This window comes from Triturus cristatus, chromosome 7 (assembly GCF_964204655.1).
Source record: "Triturus cristatus chromosome 7, aTriCri1.1, whole genome shotgun sequence".
Classification (NCBI taxonomy): domain Eukaryota; kingdom Metazoa; phylum Chordata; class Amphibia; order Caudata; family Salamandridae; genus Triturus; species Triturus cristatus.
This window is the reverse complement of record NC_140590.1, coordinates 347,715,902-347,730,117: the sequence shown is the minus strand read 5'-3', so window position 1 is coordinate 347,730,117 and position 14,216 is coordinate 347,715,902. Positions and strand designations below refer to the sequence as shown.

Genomic DNA, 14,216 nt, shown 5'->3' with positions numbered 1-14,216 from the left:
GGCTTTTACCTACGTTTCTTGACTTTTGGTTACTTACCCGGATTACTTTCTTATAAAAACCTTGTGCTTGCTACGCCAGGAATTTAGTTTGACATCGTACCCGGCCTCTTCACGATAGGCTATTATACCTATATTTGCTTGGAAATATTGAATCTTTTTTGCTACATGTCTTGTTTTTATGTAGACGTTACTTAGCCCATACAATTATTATTTTTTATGCCTAATAGGTATTTAATCTGTTACTGAGAACAAAATCGTAGGAGAACAATTACGTATATTTCTCTTCATTCACCTTGATACGTTTTACTATTCTTCTTGGGAGGTCAGTATACCATTTAATAGGCACATTTTTCGTCAAGCCCTTAACTACCCTATTTTTACTCGCTATTTTATGACGCTTATCCTTAGGTTCTCCAAGAACTTTTGTTCATCCAAGTTACTTACTGAACTTACTGAACTTTATTGGATCTACCATTGGCTACAAGACTATTATAGTACTTTGGTAAGCATTACCCATTAAACATATTACTCATCTTAGTGGGATGACACTAGTGAATACCTTTTATAAATTTTCCACCACCTTTTATATCTTTGTTTCGTGGATCCCTTTCTTTGATACTTTTCTTTTTCATCAGTTAAACACAAAGGGCCTCATGTAGGTAAATACATTTTACCGGTTCTTAAATACCGAGCCGTACCGAATCGGTAAATTAGAATCGGTAAGTTACATGTAGGTAAAAATTCGGTAACAGTTACCGATTCGGTAACAGTCGGTAAATACGAATCGGAATTCACCGATTCGGTAAATACCGAGGTGATAATTACCGAATCGGAAAATACCGAGGTGGTATCTACCGATTCGGAAAATACCGAGGTGGTATCTACCGAATCGGAAAATACCGAATCGGTACGTACGGATTCGGTAAATAACATCACATGACTTGACGAAACAGCTAATCCTGTGCAACGACAGCCCACCCAACCAGGAACTGCCCACACCCAGGCAGGTGTACACAATTAGCCGAAGTGGCCACACCCAGGCAGGTGTACATAATTAGCCGACCCTGGAGAGGCTCGGAGTGCAGAGGAGAGGCAGGGAGCAGTTGCATGTGCGAGCGGGAAACGAACAGCATGTCCAGCCAGAGCACACAGAAAGACGGAGGGGAAAGGAGGAGGAAGCTCAAATTCAGCCCCAAGGAACTCCAGGTGCTGGTGGAGGAGGTGGTGAAGCAGCACCAGAAGCTGTTTGGGAGGCAATCCCTGCAAGTGCCTGAGGCCGAAAAGCGCAACATATGGCTGGCCATCCAGGCGCAGGTCAATGCTGTGGGAGTGACCCACAGGGAAATTGAGGTCCTCAAAAAGCGCTGGTATGACCTGAGGATTGTGACCAAGAGGAAGATGGGCGACATCCAGAAGGAGGCCAGCCAGACCGGAGGTGGAACCAACAGGGCACCTGCCCTCACCGAACTGGAGGAGCTGGTGGCGGCCACACTCGAGCAAGAGAGCGTCGTGGGTCTTGGGGACGCCGACAGCTCTGCCAGAGCCGCAACACACCAAGGTAAGACGAAAGCACAGCAATGTAGCCGCCCCTACCCCTATCCCACATCCCCCATTGTGACACGAGAATCACACTGCAGTCCACACGTGTCAGTGCAGACAGGCAATGCATTCCGGGAGATGTAGTCAGGGCAACACCAACCATGACGTAAATGTCACAGGGCAACAAGGCATGTCACGCACTCGAGGCACAAGGAGACAGAGGACAGATTGGAAAGTGAAATGATTTATTGTGACGCTTGCAATGCAGCCCTTCGGGGACACTGAGCCAATGTTGTTTTTCTGTCCACAGATGTGACATCATGCAGTACAGGGCATGCTGCAGGGGAGACGGCACACCGGCCACAAAAATCACCTCTAGCCAGCACGAGTGCAGACCAGGGAGCAGGCCCACTTGCAGCCGCACCACCTACGCAGCCAGCCTCGCCGCACACAGAGCCAGCATCACCTCACCGAGAGCCAGCATCACCACCACCAGAGCCAGCATCGCCACTCATGTTCGATTCACCGGCCACATCTCCGCTTGCAGGTGTGAGAATGAGGAGGCGTCCAGCAGCCAGGCTACGAGCCTTAGACACCTCGTCAGACGACAGCATGGGCCCAGAAGACCGCACCGGGCCCCAGGAAGGGAGCCATCCCACTGTGCCCCAAACATCACAGGCAGCACAGACGGGAGCAAGAGGGCGCCGCAGGTCGCGTGTCCAGAGTCCACCAGCACCCACTGACGGCCATGGTGTCTTCTTGGGGCTCGAGGGCCAAATGTTGAAGCAACAGCGCCTGCAATCAAAGGCAGTAATGTCAGTCCAGAGGCACATGCGGGTGATGAGGACAAGCTTAGTCAACATGGACACAAACATTGGCGGCATGGCTGCGGGCATTCGGGACATGTCCCAGTCAATCCAGCAGTTGTGCAGCAAATTAGATGCTGACATCGAAGCACGGCGCCGGGAACGCCAGAGAAGGGACACTACCAGCAGGGCACTCAACCGTCTGGCAACTGCGACTTCCCTACTTTGCCGGCGCTCTGTGACGATGCAGGAGGGCCTAACACAGTGCTGCAGCGACCTGTCACGGGGGATGGTGCAGGTGACAAGTGCACTAGGGGTGCTATTGACAAGTCAGGCGTCGACAACTGCTGCAGGGGATGCTGCGGAGAGCATCGACACCAGCAGCAGCATCACACCCCCCGTCCCCGAAGCACGCAGGAGCAGCAGGCGGCTTGGGGTTGGCTCTAGTGAGGATGCACAGGCCGTGCAATCCACCACTGCAGCGCGTATGCGCAAACATTGATGTGGCCCTGCTTATCCACTTGCCATTGGGTGACGTAACCCTGGACATACTCATTGTATAGATGGCATATTGCCAGATTGGCCTGTTCATGTGTTCATGGCGTGGTGCCACATTAAACTACGTCATGACTTCTCACGACTCGCTGTGTCCCCTCACTTACTCAGAAATAGTTGCATGTGATCTCTGCCCGTCTCTCTCTCCCATCGATTGCAGTTGGCACTCTAGCTGCGCTGCCCTCTGGCTGGCCTGACTCATCCTCGTTGTCCTCAAAATATGTTAGTTCCACATCTGTACCTTTTTTCGTGGCAAGGTTGTGCAGCATTGCACAAGTGGCAATTATCTTGCAGCAGGTGATGGGTTTGTACTGGCGTGCGCCTCCGCTCTTGTGGAGGCAGCGGAACCTGCTCTTCAGCAGTCCAAACGTGCGCTCCACCACATTGCGTGTAGATTTGTGGGCCACGTTGTATCGTCTCTCACTCTGGGTTGCTGGGTGTAGGTAGGGAGTGAGGATGAATGAACGGCATGCATATGCACTGTCGCCTGGATGAGTAAAAGGGAACCATCAGTTACATGCCTCTATACACTCTGATTTGCAGGTTTCAAGGGGCGTCACTGTTACTTACCCAGCAGGTAACCCTCTCCGAATTCTCCGGCTCTCAGTCGTGTGTAGATCCCACTATTCTGGAAGATGTAAGAGTCGTGGGTGCTCCCAGGAAACTTTGCAACAATATCTGTGATGATGTTCCCTGCATCACAGATCACCTGCACATTGATGGAGTGGGTGGACTTCCTGTTCCTGTAGATGTGCTCTGTGTCAGCTGGAGGACAGATTGGGATGTGTGTACCATCAATACAGCCGATGACATGGGGGAACTGTGCCATGTGATAAAAGTCTGTTTTTGTTTTCTGCAGTGCAGCCTGTGTGTTTGGGAAGCTGATGTAGTGGTGCATTCTCTGCATCATGGCATCCAGGAACTTCCTGAAGAAACGTGACAGGCAACTCTGGGATACCCCACCCACCGCAGCTATCACCACCTGATAACTGCCGGATGCCAACAGATGTAGGCTGCAGAGCACCTGCACATGTGGGGGTATGGCGTGCGCCCTTCTTATTGGCTGGTCCAGGAGTGGGTGAAGGTCCCTGATTAAGTCCATGATGGTTTCGGGGTGTAGCCTGTACCTCTCATGTATCTCTGCATCAGTCAGCTGGAATAGTGTGATGCGCTGTCTGTAGATTTGTTCCTCCCGTCGCCACACCCTCAGTCCTGCTGCCTGTAGACGTAGGCGCCTTGCAATGACGTACATGGCGGCCATGTTGTCCACGCTGTTGCATTTTGGGATTGCTTATATGCATTGTTGATGGTTACCACCTGCTTTCCATCCGTGTTAATTACCGACTCTTATTTACCGATTTTCCTGGATTTCTTAATTACCGACTGCTCCTACATGTCATTTTCAATTTTTACCACTTCATATTTACCACTTCATATTTACCGATTCGTTAATAATGTATTCGGTAAATATGAATCGGTATTTTAGAATTAGGTAAATATGAATCGGTATTTACCGCCTCATATTTACCGAAAAGTGGTTTTTGGACTCCTACATCTCACTTGTCTGAATACCGGTCGGTAACGGCATATTTACCGAAAATCGGCCGTTACCGACCGGTATTTGGCTACCTACATGAGGCCCAAAATATTGTACTCAATATTGTTAATAAAAACAAACTTTTCCTTTTTTCCTCTGGTTGCTTCAAAACTCTTTACTCTTTTGTTTATTTCATTCAATACCTTTCTCATAAATATCACTATTTTATTCATTTCTTAGCTCACTTTTCCCTGTCAACACTCATTTTGGAGATCTTGTTCTCTTCTGTTTTGTTAAATTTTGCACTGCCTTTACACTTTTTTCTTATCACTATTTTTTGGTTTTTGGTTGAGGTTTACCTTTGTACCTCATGTGATATTAAGTGATCTTTATTGCATAATATTACAGCCCTGAAGAAGCCCATGAAAGCCCATGAAAGGCGTTGGCTGTACTGAACTTTGGCATCATCTTGAATAAAGATCACGTTAGAAAATACAAGCAACATCGTGGACTCATTCTCTACCTAATTCTCATGTGTTTTGTATCTCATTCTTCTGACTTATCATATGTTGCCTCTCATACCCCGTGTTAAAACTCTTTAATTTATGGTCATTAAGCAGCTGACCATTTGAGGTGGGCAATATCATAATACACTTATGTGACATGTCTAGGCTGTGCAGCTCTCTATAACCTGGCTGCTAGTCTTTCTTAATTCAAATCACTCCCCTGTCCTCACCTGTTCTAAGTCAGCTGCTAGGCGCCGGCCGAGGTAGAACGCCAGCCTGCGCCCCTGGGGAGGGGGCATGGGGAGGGGTGATCACCGCAGCTGGGGCGATCCACAGGAAGGGCCCGACTTGTGTTCAGAGTCGTCGAAGGGAGGTGCCTCGTCCAGCCGTGGGCACGCGCCCAGCCCCGCTTCGCACCCCAGTCCAACCGACCCAGCCCTTAGAGTCAATCCTTATCATGAAGTTACGGATCTGACTTGCCGACTTCCCTTACCTACATTTTTCCAACATGCCAGAGGCTGTTCACCTTGGAGACCTGCTGCGGATATGGGTACGGCCCGGCGCGAGATTTACACCATCTCCCCCGCGATGCTTTCCAAGGCTCGGGCCCCTCTCTTGGGGCCAACCCATTCCAGGGTGCGCTGCCCTTCACAAAGAAAAGAGAACTCTCCCCGGGGCTCCCGCCGGCTTCTCCGGGATAGTTTGCATTACCGCACTGGACGCCGCGAGGGCGCTCGTCTCCGCCACACCGTGTTCGGGGATCTGATCCTGACTCCGCAGCCACGTCTTCAAACCCCTCGACCCGGCCGCATGGGACCAGGTCAAACCGGGTACCTGGCAATGAGGGAGGGTCACCCCACCTGCACCTCAGCCGTCCTTCGCCGGGCGGCCCGAGCCATGCACCAAGCTGGCTTGTACAGCCCACCCCACCCTTGCCCGTGCCAGAGGCGCCGGAAGGGAAGAGCCAGGCAGCTCCCCATCCCGCACGCTTCCCACAGAGAGGAGCCGGGGTCACCTCAAACCCTCGGCCCCTTCTCTTCCAGGCTTCCCTGCCACACGAGAAGGGCCCCTCCTCAGTCGCCCGGATCTCGGTCGGGCCAGGACGTTGGCCGCAGGAGGACCCAGCCGGCAGCAGGTCCTTCTACGGGGGTGGTACCAGCCCACTGCCATTCGGTTTCCCCCCACTACGAGGGTGGTGCCGGATGAGCTTGGGTTCCATCTCAGAAGAGCCTACTGCTGTGCCCCTCCCAGAGAGGGACAGGAGACAGGGGCCGCCCCCTGTCCCCAGTCCCTCACGCGTCTGTCGGGTCCTCTCCGGTGGAAGAGGCCCGCCAAAGGCCCAGTCCTCACCCGAGCACCCCATGTGGCCGCGGACCGCTCTACCAGCCAGGGCGCGCCAGGGCAGGGCCGGGCTCTGTGCCTACGGTGTGTGCTTGCAGGAAGCAGCCGAGGGCTTTGGGCTGGCGCCGTCGGTCACTCGGGCTGCTCCGCCGTTAATGATCCTTTCGCAGGTTCACCTACGGAAACCTTGTTACGACTTTTACTTCCTCTAGATAGTCAAGTTTGGTTGTCTTCTCGGCGCTCCACCAGGGCCGTTGTCGACCCCGGCGGGGAAAATCCGAGGACCTCACTAAACCATCCAATCAGTAGAAGCGACGGGCAGTGTGTACAAAGGGCAGGGACTTACTCAACGCGAGCTTATGACCCGCACTTACTGGGAATTCCTCGTTCATGGGAAATAATTGCAATCCCCAATCCCTATTATGAACGGGGTTCAGCGGGTTACCCGCACCTGTCGGCGAAGGGTAGACACACGCTGATCCGTTCAGTGTAGCGCGCGTGCAGCCCCGGGCATCTAAGGGCATCACAGACCTGTTATTGCTCGATCTCGTGTGGCTGAACGCCACTTGTCCCTCTAAGAAGTTGGACGCCGACCGCTGGGGGTCACGTAACTAGTTAGCATGGAGAAGTCTTGTTCGTTATCAGAATTAACCAGACAAATCGCACCACCACCCACGGAAAGAGCTATAAATCTGTCAATTCTTTCCGTGTCCGGGCCGGGTGAAGTTTGAGTTTCCCGTGTTGAGTCAAATGAAGCCGCAGGCTCCACTCCTGGTGGTGCCCTTCCATCAATTCCTTTAAGTTTCAGCCTTGCAACCATACTCTTCCGGAACCCAAAGACTTTGGTTTCACGGAAACTGCTCAGCGGGTCATGGGAATAACGCCACCGGATCGCTAGTCGGCATCGTTTATGGCCGGAACTGCGACGGTATCTGATCGTCTTCGAACCTCCGACTTTCGTTCTTGATTAATGAAAACATTCTTGCCAAATGCTTTCGCTTTGGTTCATCTTGCGCCGGTCCAAGAATTTCACCTCTAGTGGCACAATACGAATGCCCCTGGCCGTCCCTCTTAATCATGGCCCCAGTTCCCAAAACCAACAAAATATAACCAGAGTCCTATTCCATTATTCCTAGCTGAAGTATTCAGGCGACCGGCCTGCTTTGAACACTCTAATTCCAATTACAGGGCCTCGAAAGAGTTCTGTATTGTTATTTTTCGTCACTACCTCCCCAAGACGGGAGTGGGTAATTTGCACGCCTGCTGCCTTCCTTGGATGTAGTAGCCGTTTCTCAGGCTCCCTCTCCGGAAACGAACCCTGATTCCCCATTACCAGTGGTCACCATGGTAGGCACAGAAAGTACCAACGAAAGTTGATAGGGCAGACATCCGAATGTATTGTCGCCGTCACGGGGACGTGCGATCGGCCCGATTTTATCTAGAGTCACCAAAGCGGCCGAGCGAGCCCGGATTGGTCTTGGTCTGATAAATGCATGCATCCTGGGAGGTCAGCGCTTGTCGGCATGTATTAGCTCTAGAATTACCACAGTTATCCAAGTAACAGATGGAGCGATCAAAGGAACCATAACTGATTTAATGAGCCATTCGAAGTTTCACTGTACCGGCCGTGTGTACTTACACGTGCTTGGCTTAAACTTTGAGACAAGCATATGCTATTGGCAGGATCAACCAGGTAGCCGCACCTGCTGACGGGGTGGGTTCGGGGGGCCACGTGCCCATCTCCCTGACCGGACAACCTTTGCGCACCCCTCCCTCTCGGGAGCCTGCTCAGGAAAGGAGCCCACCCGCCTGGGCGGGAGGGCTCGCTGGAGCGGTGGAGAGGTGCGGTCGCATGGGCACTGGCAGGCCCAGCCATCTCCCCCGGAGGGGAGAGGCTGGCCGAGGCGCAGCCTGAGCGAGACGCAGGGGTGCCGGAGCCTGGCGGCGGCGACACCCCTTGGAAAAATGGTTCTAAACTGCTGTGGAAATTTGCTGGGCGGAGAGGGGTGACGGGACTGAGGACGGAGCCCGGGGTGGGGAGGCCCGGGGTGGGGAGCCCGGGGTGGGGAGGCCACCCTCCCCGGGTCTGCAGGGAGCCCCTGAACCCAGCCGAGCAAGGGGAGGCTCCCTGGGCATGATGGAACCCCGTCTCGGGCCTTTGGCGGAGCAGCAGGCCGGGGCCCAGAGCTGGAGCACACAAGCTGGGTCCCCGCGGGCCCCTGGACCCAGCCGGGGCTCCCGGAGGCAAAGGGGAAGCCTCCCTGGACCCACGGGACCTCATTCGGGCACCCTGCCACGCGGCAGGACCGAGGACGTAGCCTGGGGTGGGGAGGCCACCCTCCCCGGGGCCCCAGGACCCAGCCCAGCAGGCGGAGGCCCACCAGACCCCATCCAGGGCAGACTGCCACACGGCAAGCGAAGGGAATGACACAGGGCTGGGGCGGCATCCTGGCCCATCCAGCTGGTGGCTGAGGACCGCTAGGCCGAGAGGGGTCCCAGAGTACCCTGTCGCTAGTAATCTGGAGGAAGTCTACCCCTCTTTCTGGTAACCTGTGCGCACCAGAAGATGGAGGGGACCCTAGGCGCGGACGCGCCCGACCTCCTGGAGCCCTGGCTTGGATCGGGGAGGCAAATGAGCCCTCATCGGGACTTCCAGGCCGGCCCGGCCATCTGGTCGCCCTTATTGGAAAGCATTGCGTGTGACCAGATGGCCGATGGGAAAGGTGCGACGAGATGGCCGGGACCGAAAGGACTCCCGTCTGCCCACCCCGAGCCTTTGCGGTACTGCTCCCGTCTGGGGCTCCGCTTCCCGGGGGGATCAGGGACCCCGACTGGGCCTCAGGCACGGGGAGGACCACCGGAGCTCTTGGGCCCGGACGCCCGGGGGAGGACTGGCCGGGACCCATGGAGCCCGTCCCGGGCACTTTGCCACGCCGCGGGCTGGAGGAAGGAGCCCCGGACCCCTGGTAGGTGTTGCCCGGGCATAGCCCATCTGGTCCCCGGCAGAGAACCGCCAGCTCGGGAGGGGTGTCCCGGCATACCCTGCCCTTAGTAATCCAGAGGAAAGCTACCCCTCTTTCTGGGAACCTGTGCACACCGAGTGATGGAGGGGACCCAGGGCGCGGACCAGCCCGGCCTCCTGGAGCCCTGGCTGGGATCTGGGAGGCGAATGAGCCCCCATCGGGACTTCCAGGATGGCCCACCATCTGGTCGCCCCATTGGAAAGCATTGCATGCAACCAGATGGCCGAGGGGAGAGGTGTGACCAGATGTCCGGGACTAAAAGAACTCCCATCTGCCTGCCCCGAGCCGAGCCTTCCCTGTAGGGCTCCTGCCTGCCCACGCAGGGCTCGGGGGCTCCGCTTCCTGGGGGCTCAGAGTACCCGGCTGGGCCCTAGGCACGGTGAGGCCCGCAGGAGATCTTGGGGCCCTCACGCCTGGGGGAGGACTGCCCGGGACCCATGGAGCCCGTCCCAGGCACTTTGCCACACCGCGGGCCGGAGGAGGGAGCCCCGGTCCCCTGGTAGGTGTTGCCCGGGCATAGCCCATCTGGTCCCCGGCAGAGAACCGCCAGCCTGGGAGGGGTGTTCTGGCATACCCTGCCCCTACTAATCCGGAGGAAAGCCACCCCTCTTTCTGGAAAACCGAGCGCACCGAGTGACGGAGGGGACCCAGGGCGCAGAGACGCCCAACCTACTGGAGCCCTAACTGGGATCAGGGAGGCGAATGAGCCCCCATCAGCACTTCCAGGGCAGCCCGGCTTTCTGGTCACCCCATTGGAAAGCATTGCGTGCGACCAGCTGGTCGAGGGGAGAGGTGCGACCAGATGGCCGGGACCGAAAGGCCTTCCATCTGCCTGCCCCGAGCGGAGCCTTCCCGGTAGGGCTCCTGCCTGGCCTTGTAGGGCTCTGGGGATGCACGTCCTGGGGGGCTCAGGGGCCCCGGCTGGGCCTCAGGCACGGGGAGGACTGAGGGAGCTCTCGGGCACGGATGCCCGGGGAGGACTACCCGGGACCCATGGAGCCCGTCCCGGGGACTTTGCCACGCCGCGGGCCGGAGGAGGGAGCCCCGGACGCCTGGGAGGTGTTGCCCGGGCATAGTCCATCTGGTCCCCTGCAGAGAACTGCCAACCCGGGAGGGGTGTCCCGGCATACCCTGCCCTTTGTAATCCGGAGGAAGGTTACCCCTCTTTGTGGGAACCCGTGCGCACCGAGTGATGGAGGGAACCCAGGGCGTGGACCAGCCCGGCCTCCTGGAGCCCTGGCTGGGATTGGGGAGGGTAATGAGGCCCCATTGGGGCATCCAGGGCAGCCCGGCCATCTGGTCGCCCCTTTGGAAAGCTTTCCGTGTGAACAGATGGCCGAGGTGAAAGGTGCGACCAGATGGATGGGACCGAAAGGACTCCCATCTGCCTGCCCCAAGCCGAGCCTTCCCGGTAGGGCTCCCGCCTGCCCTTGCAGGGCTCAGGGGCTGCATGTCCTGGGGGGTTCATGGACCCCTGCTGGGCCCGGGGAGGACTGCAGCAGCTCCTGGGGCCCGCACACCCGGGGGAGGCCTGCCCGGGACCCATGGAGCCCGTCCCAGGCACTTTGCCATGCCGCGGGCTGGAGGAGGGAGCCCCGGATGCCTGGGAGGTGTTGCCCGGGCATAGTCTACCTGGTCCCCAGCAGAGAACCGCCAGCCCGGAAGGGGTGTCCCGACATACCCTGCCCTTGGTAATCTGGAGGAAGGCTACCCCTCTTTCTGGGAACCCGTGCTCACTGAGTGACGGAGGGGACCCAGGGCACGGACCAGCCCAGACTCCTGGAGCCCTAGCTGGGATCATGGAGGCGGATGAGCCCCCTTCGGGATTTCCAGGGCAGCCCGGCCATCTGGTCGCCCCATTGGAAAGCATTGCATGCGACCAGATGGCCGAGGGGAAAGGTGCGACCAGATGGCCGGGACCGAAAGGACTCCCATCTGCCTGCCCCGAGCTCAGCCGAGCTTTCCCGGTAGGGCTCACGCCTGCCCTTGCAGGGCTCGGGGGCTGCACGTCCGGGGGGTCTCGGGGACCCCGGCTGGGCCTCAGGCATGGGGAGGACCGCTGGAGCTCACAGGGCCCGCACGCCCGGGGGAGGACTGCCCGGGACCCATGGAGCCCGACCCGGGCACTTTGCCACGCCGCGGGCCGGGGGAGAGAGCCTCGGATGACTGGGAGGTGTTGCCTGGGCATAGTCCATCTGGTCCCCGGCAGAGAACCGCCAGCCCGGTAGGGGTGTCCCAGCATACCCTGCCCTTAGTAAGCCAGAGGAAGGCTACACCTCTTTCTGGTAACCCATGCGCACCCTGAGACTGAGGGGACCCAAGGCGCGGACGTGCCCAACCTCCTGGAACCCTGGCTGGGATCGGGGAGGCAAATGAGCCCTTATCGGGACTTCCAGGGAAGCCCGGCCATCTGGTCGCCCCATTGGAAAGCATTGCGCGCTACTATTCCAACACATTCCCTACTGGACTTGCTCTAGATGGTGCTCCAACATAAGGAATATACCAACACCTTCCCTAATGGACTTGCTCTAGATGGCGCTCCAACATAAGGAATATACCAACACCTTCCCTACTGGACTCATGCCGGCCAGGAGCCGACAGGAGCACCGAAGGAGTTACTGGCACATGCATCAACAATGCCATTTGCGATTCCTTATTAGCGAAAAATAAGGATTCGCTAATAAGGATTTGCAAAAGGCTATGATTGTAGAAATCGCTTAAAAAATAGCGATTTCTAAACATTCCTTAATTGCGACTCGCAAATTGCGAGTTGCAATTAAGGAATACCTCCCCATTCATTTCTATGGGCCTAGAGGCCCATAGGAATGAATGGGAAGACATTCTCAATTTGCGATTCTCAATTAGAGAATCGCAAATTGCTCATGCAATTTCAAGGGTGCCAGGGTGTCAAAAGGACACCCTGTTGCACCCCTGAAATCTGCATATGAGTACATTTTACACACACACATGTGTGTGTGTAAAATGGAACTTTAAAAAATGCACTTTAGTGTATTTTTCTAAGTTTTTGCAAATTACCATGAAGTTCAACTTCATGGTAATTTGCTCCCCCTATTAGCGAAATCGCTAATTTTTTTACTTTAATGCATTGCATTTAAGGAATCTCAATTTTAGATTCCTTAAATGCAATCGCAATTTAAGTAATCGCAATTTAGAGATTACTTAAATTGCGATTTTTGCATTTGGGATGATGCATCCCAAATGCAAACATACCGGTCGCAAAGGGGCAGATTCTGAGAATCTGCCCGTTCGCTACCGGTTTTTGCTTTGATGCATGTGCCTGTATGTTCTGTATAAGCTTTCTGATCCTCCAATGTCTATAAAATGTGAGTGGTCGCAATGATGCAAGAGCCTATGTGGTTTGCCTAACTACTGTCAATGGCTTACGATTGTGAGAGCTGTATATTATGATTGTTCTAAGAGCCTTTCACTGCTACGACTTGGAATCCAAGTTGAAAGGGCAGAGTGAAAAAGCTAAATATTCACAAGGTTTTCTTTACCTTAATGAACAAACTTAACCCTTGCACCCTGGTTTTGGTGACACACCTTAAGTTTAACCAAATACAAAGGGCTTGTGAGCCCGAAACGCGTCATGGCGGCATTTCTTGCATGTGAATAAACAGCAACAGCACTAACTGGTGTCCGTTTCCTGCTTTAGAAGTTTCAGCGCATCAGAAAGCTTCTGACAAGTTGGATTTTGGCTCATATATATATATATTTTCACAGAAAAAAACATAGGTTTCAGGGGTGTTATGGTTAGCTGGCCATTTCACTCTTACAAAACCATAGAAATTCCTCTGTTATAGTTAGTTCTGCTAACTATAACTCGCGCGCCCGCAATGCACTGCTGATGATGCATATTGCATCATTCATGACATGGTCAGTGACATCACTGATGACATCACTGATGACATCTCAAATGACATCACTGATGACTTCACTGATGACATCACTGATGACATCATCGAGTGAATGTGGTTTAGTTTGAAATTTAAATATGTATTATATATATACCAATCTGTATTGAAGATTGAGTGGAGATATAACAGTCTGGATGGAGGATTTAGTAGCTGTCTGACTGTCTGTTTAAGTGAGTAATTAAAAGTGTCTCACTTAATACATTGGTTAGTAACTAAACTATGTGAATGTGTGCATCACTGTCTCTGTTGTTGTATAACATGCTGCATCAGTTGGTCACTAAATACATGAGTGTGTATATTAGTTATTGATTAGTTGGGTGAGTATTTGATTGGGACACTGTGTAACTCTATGCATAGATGTGTGAATGGTTGATTGACTAGGTGTATAGGTTTAACCTCTTCGCTACTAGGCCTTTCCCCCCCCCGTGCTAAGCCCTTGTTTGGCTATTTGGGGTAGTGCGCGCTTAGGCCCCTCTAACTTTTTGACAACATAAGGTATCCATACCAAATTTGCCTCCTTTTCTTCCAACATCATGGGGATTGTAAAGGTACCCAAGGTTTGTGGATACCCTGGAGGGGTCCCAGAAATTAGACAAAATACAGCAAAAGTTTTTTTTGGGGGGGGGAAATGGGAAAAACGGGCTGCAAATGAAAGCGTCTGGGTTTTTCCTCTGCAAATGGTATCAAAAAAGGGTTTGTGGGGCTGAGATCACCATTTTCCCAGCGTTTAGGGAATTACAGACTTTTGTCAGAAAACCAACATTTGTTACACAGTCTTGGCATTTTTCTGGGACATAGCCTATTTTTGCTATTTTTTTGTGCTTTCAGCCTCCTTCCAGTTAATGGTAGAAATGGGTGTGAAAGCAATAATGGATCCTGGAAAGCTATACATTTTAGAAAAGTAGATAAAATTCTGAATTCAGCAAGGGGTCATTTGTGTAGATCCATCGAGGTTTCTCTATGGAAACTAA

At 54.0% G+C, this 14,216-nt stretch overlaps 1 pseudogene; it reads right to left on the bottom strand.

The window, feature by feature from the left end:
- Window positions 1–6,437: 6,437 nt before the first annotated feature.
- LOC146809633 (18S ribosomal RNA) lies at window positions 6,438–7,980 on the bottom strand (annotated as a pseudogene).
- Window positions 7,981–14,216: the final 6,236 nt, after the last annotated feature.